Consider the following 6000-nt stretch of genomic DNA (forward strand, 5'->3'; position numbering starts at 1 on the left):
AAGAATTCACAAACAGCGCAAGACATTCCGACACCAGAGAAATGATTGTGCCGGTAAGATAGAACCAAAGCCCGTCTACGGAAAGCCCCTTCACTCTCTATTCACCCCCATTGTACCGAATTTGGCTGCAGTTCACCTAGGGGGCGATCGCGGGCGAGTGCAGAATACATGGACCCCTATGGAGCTAGGCGGCTAGCTACATCATTCTCCTAGCATATCGTCTACAAAATCCAAAATACTACTGTGGTTTCCGAGAGGTCGACAGGGATTTTTCGTCAAAAGTGGAATAATCTGGGGGTCATAGCCTTTTGTTTTCTTACAGGTTGGGCAGTTGCGACCCAGGTTCTGCTAGCATCTGGCTAATGAAAGCCGATTGGTCAATGAAGAACTCACGACTGGTTACGACCGAAGAATACGCTTTGTGGTACCTGTCCACAGAACATCAACAACGCTCTTAAGGTGCCAACCGCCGTTAAAAGAGAAGAAGAAAGCTCTTAAGGAGGACTCTGAAAGGACATTACAATCAAACTTTTTTATTTGATTATGGTCAACTTTGGATGTACTGATCCTACCACACACATACATTGTATTGTAAAAATAAATTTGAAAGTTAACTGATTACGAGCATGTGTTTGTTTTCTTACCTTGAGCGTATGTTCGATATTGCTATATTGCTACCTTAAGGATAAATCCCGCTTTCTAGAACATTAAACATTAAACATTCCGTAAAAAAAAGTTGATTAAGATAAAGATGCCGCGTCAGTGTGCTGCAATTAATTGCAAAAATTCTCAAAAAGGACTGTCCTATTTCAGCTTCCCCAAGGATGATGAAAGGTAACATGTTTTCCTTCTATATTCAGTTATATCTGTACTATATGCAGCCTATCTGCGCTCGGCTTCGCAAGAAAGCCGGTATTTAAAAAATTTGGAGGGAAAATCTGCGCAATTGTCAATGCCTGAAGGAAGTTGACAAATGTGACTAGAGACATCACTGATTGTACTTTGCTCAATTACTTCATAAACACAGGTCTGCGAATAATTTGTCAAATGCTAAAGGAGGTGTGCCTTCAGGGTAATCTTAGGATTGATTGCCCATCATCATCCTAACACAGACAAAAAAAAAGCATGCATCAGCCTTGTAACTGGACTGATTTTAATGACTTTTATTTAAAACAAAAACACATACACACACCACCCAGAAACATGCCAGCTAAATGAGGCGATCTCAATTACATAATTTACAATGTGCAGGCTAAGGGCCGAGATCAGAATATGGAACAGGGACGGGGGCCTCTCCATGAAAAAGGTGGCAGAGAAAAAAAAATGTCAGCATTTAGGAGCTCAACACATGGTCTTCATGGATGTCATTACTCCATACATAGATAACATAAATACATATATATATATATATATATATATATATATATATATATATAGATAGATACATAGATAAATACATACAACTGCAGACTTCAAAGCCTTCGTGAATGAGAGATTACAAGAACAGAACAGAAGAAAGTAATACCCAATTCATTGTACCCAATTGAAACGTGCAAAAACACCTATACAGCTAAAAACTTAAATGAAGGGGATGATGTGAGCGGTCTAAAATAGGAGAGAGCAATTTAACAAGAGAACACAGAGAAGAGAGCACACACACACACACACACACACACACACACACACACACACACACACACACACACACACACACAAGTAAACAAAACAATACAGCAAACAAAGTTGTGGCTGAACAGAAACGGAATGAAAACCAAGACACCTACAACAGAACACAGGTCCAAAAAGACTACATTTAATCAGATTTCACTTTCAGGAGGAAAAGATGGCTCATTAATATCAGAAGGGCTGACCTCAGACTTAGTCTGTCCCATGCAGAAATGATGCAGGGAGGATATGTGGTGTGTGAGCTACATTTTGAGGAGCGCTTTCTTCGAAAAGTGAGTTGTGCTGGTGTGTAACATTAGTGAAACATTTTTAGTCAACAGTGACATTACTGTCCTTGACGATGATGAAATGATAAGGTCACATGGCGCCGGGAGCACGAAGATCTATGCATCTCGTCAAATATCGTTTAGCTTTAGCCTAGCTCCCATTTCTGATCTCACTTACAACTTTGGATGGATGACTAAAACAATATGTTAACATTATATAATCGACAAACTGTTTTCATACACGCTTGTATTAACTCGTCAGCATCATACTTTCACCAGTTAACCACACACTTTTATTGTCAAAGCTTTTTTTTTCTGCTGACCATATCTAACGTTCCCTCTGGTAATAGTACTCACAGTGCTAATATAGCCAACTGAAGCAACCAAATAACGTATTTTTTCAAAAACGACATATTCACATCAGAAAGTCTTCATTAACACTTAATTGTTTGTTAAGATTTGTAAATTATGAGTATCAAATAATGTCACACCTTTTCAAAACATGTAGGGCCGAGTTCAAATCAGTCCCACGGAGCCAAATCAGCTGCGATCGTATGCAGCTGTTGCTGCGAGGGAAAGGAAAGGGAAGGAGAGACACAAGGTGCCGTAAAGCAATTTATCACGCATGACGTCATCCGATTTACAAAAACCTAATTTTAGTCAAAATCAAGCGAATATAAAATACTAGCTATGTGTCGTTTGTGAGGATTATCTATTCCATGTTTAAAAAACTATAGCAGTGATTTAAAAAAAAATTATATCCAAAGAAATGTAGGAATCTATGGGTGGGGCTCCATAGGACCACATTCATTCTGCACTGGCCCACCAGCGCCCCCCAGGTGCAGTACCATACCGGAACGGTTTTGAGAGTGAACGTTCTCGTCAATATTAAAAGTTCTCTGATAGAACTCAGTACGCCTGTTTACTATTGGTTAAGAGTGCTGCAGAAACAGATTCGCGATTGAGAGCTGCTTGCTCACATTGGAGAGCTACAGGCGCAAAATGCTGAGCTGCAGGCTCACAATGCAGAGCTGCAGGCTCGGATAAAAGAAAAGAAAAAGACAGGAGTGCGCGCAGGCCGAAGCAACAGAAGGTAACTTTCTCCCGGTCTGCTATCAGTGACGCTGGAAGTCATTCAGAGTTGGGGGTGCTGAGTGACGTCACCTGGTGACGATGACGTCACACCAAACGCAGCGCAACGGAGCAAAAAATGAGCTAGATTCAATATTATGCTACAACTTACAATAGGCTACTTAAATTAGCTCTATCTTATAACGACACGTCGTGTCATCATAACATTACAATAGTTTTGTGTACATCAGATGGCCAGCGTGTAGTATAGCCTACTGTATACATTTACTGAGACACACACAGACTTTATTCCTAATAAGTGCATTTATTGAGCGATTTAACTGATTACTGTTTTACCAACAGGCAAATCCAGGTCTGTCGTTATACCCAACATTCTCTCTCTTCTCTCTCTCACTCACTCACACTCACACACACACACAACAGCAGCTGCAGCTGCAGCATGAACAGCATCCTCCTCTTGCGCTCATTCACAGAACTACAAAGTAAAACAAGACATAAGCAATTAGCCAACTACATTTCTTAAAATAGCCTGATAACAAATGAGACGGGAGACTAAAAATATCACGATTATGCAAAAGTAGAAAATTAATGTTTTTATTTTGAAAAGTAAAAAGTTGAAAATAAAAATTATTAATTTACTACGTCAGTGTTGCATTGTTGCAATAGTCCTTCACCAGGGGGTGCTGCAGCACCCTCAGCACCCCTACTTCCAGTGTCCCTGTCTGCTATGCTGGTTGAATCCCGAGAAGTTCAGAGACTCGTGGCGGAGTGTTGAAGATCTGCAACTGATGTTATGACGGTTATGACTTAACGCGCAAAAAAGTCGCAAACGCATCGATAACTGCCATCGGCACATGAGAAGACATTCACCGATGGCAGTTCCCGATGCTTTTGCTACATTTTTTTTTTTGTTAGCGCGTTTTTGGCAGTTAATAGGGGGAACATCGGCCGATGTTTCAATGCATCCCTACCACATAGTCTTTTATCTCTGCTCTCAGTGTCCTTATCCAGGAGTCGACGAAGAGGCTCAAAGATCTCCGATAGCTTTGGCAGGATATTAGCCAGATACTGTGTATCACAAACCCGATCATGCGCTGCACTGCCGTAGCATCCGTGGGCGTCGGCATGTCCAACACTGCCTGAATTTTCTCTGGGTCGATTTTCAGTCCTGAGGACAGTACATGGCCTTTTAAATGTACAGCTTTGAGTTTGAACTGCAGTTTGCGTTCACTCAATCTGAGCTTCACAGCCCTGCACTGCTGCATGAGCTCTTAAATTGGTGTTGTGTTCCTCTTCGGCCTCTGCGTCCGTATCAGCACTATTTTATTTATCTTATTCGCACCATGTATGTTGAGTTGTTGGAGGAGCATGGAATATAAGATTTTCATTGCCAACATATACGTTGTAGTCTATATGCTGTACATATGACCAATAAAACCTTGAAACCTGACTACCAGGATGTTATCAGCAATAGTAGGCTCGATGCCAGCTAGGCCTGATAGCAGCCCATGTTGCTTGCGCTGATAGATCTCTGGCGCCACAGATATTACAAAAGTGAGTTTGAGCCATCTCATCCAACCCCATGGGCAGGGCCGGTTCTTCCTACAGGCCATCAAGGCGACCGCCTAGGGCGCCAAATTGGCGGGGGGGCATCCCCTAGTGGCGCCCTTAAGCACACATCTTTGTTTTTACAACATTGATTAACGATTTTTTTTTTTTTTTAAAGCATGGGATATAAAAATCTCAATATCGCCTAGGCTAGGGCAACCAATGGGCTAGAACCAGCTCTGCCCATGGGGTCCAGAATGTCGTCAAACGGCTTCTTCCCTAATCAAGCTTGCACTGGAGAAAGGCGTCACCAGTGTAAAGACACGAGCCTTGGGCAGTTTGTACAAGACGTCTTCACTGTAAAAAAATATTTTCCCTTTTTGTTGTCTCAACTTCTGTTTTTGAGTCAAGTGAACTTTCAACTCAAAAGTTTTCATTACTTTTGTTGAGATAACACAAATATCTGTGTTTTTGCTCTGAAATTCTAATCCACAGTTGGCACAACTGAGTTATTCTTGTCATCTCAAATTTAAGTTGAAGTTCACCCTCTGGTTCAACACGTTACGTCATCTTGCACACGCGCAGACCACGCTAACTTAGTCAACGTCAACCGTCAACCGTCTCTTCATTGAAGGACCAAGCGGATGAGAAGAGAGCCGACTGTAAGTAAACCTAACTTTTTTACCGTCAGATATTTTAGTAAAGATTGACTTTTGTCTTAACTAAGCGAAATACTGTGAACTGACCATTCAAACATACGGTACTTAGCTCTTAGTTTCAAAATCTTAAGTGATAGCTAGTAGTAGAATTGGCTATATGAATCGCGGGAAAAGATTCAAAATTTCAAGAGTTTATTTGTCATAGACGTAATTTGTAAAAAAACAAGTAGGCCTAAGCAGTGAAAAGAACGAACATTGCACGTTTTACATGAACAAGACTATTACTAGCTATATAATAATTATGTGGAGAAATTCTGAACTTGCCGCCAATTAAGTTATGCGAATAGCCAGTTGGTTGACTAGCCTAGCAAGCGACCGGCTAGGTCAGGATGAGACAGACTCACTTTAAAAACTACCCATAGGCCTATATGTAATGGCTATATCGTGAAATGTGAACGGTAAAAGTATGAACAAAGAGTACACCTTATTAGGGATTGCACTGTTCTCAATGTTCGCTGAGTGACATAGGTTTAGGAAGTGTAGCAAGCAACGTTAACATGTTCTGAGAAGTTGAGGTTAGGTCGTGTGCTAGCTTTGACGGCCAGCATGATTTTTCTCGAGAGTGTAACTACCTCTGATGAAGTTTGTTCGATGCACGTATGCATGGGCAAATTGTGTTTTCTTTAGAATTTCTGACATGGTTAAGTATGCATGCAAAGGGTAAAATCACGCAGGATCCGTCTCTTAAA

This window comes from Eleginops maclovinus, chromosome 10, assembly GCF_036324505.1.
Source record: "Eleginops maclovinus isolate JMC-PN-2008 ecotype Puerto Natales chromosome 10, JC_Emac_rtc_rv5, whole genome shotgun sequence".
Classification (NCBI taxonomy): Eukaryota; Metazoa; Chordata; class Actinopteri; order Perciformes; family Eleginopidae; genus Eleginops; species Eleginops maclovinus.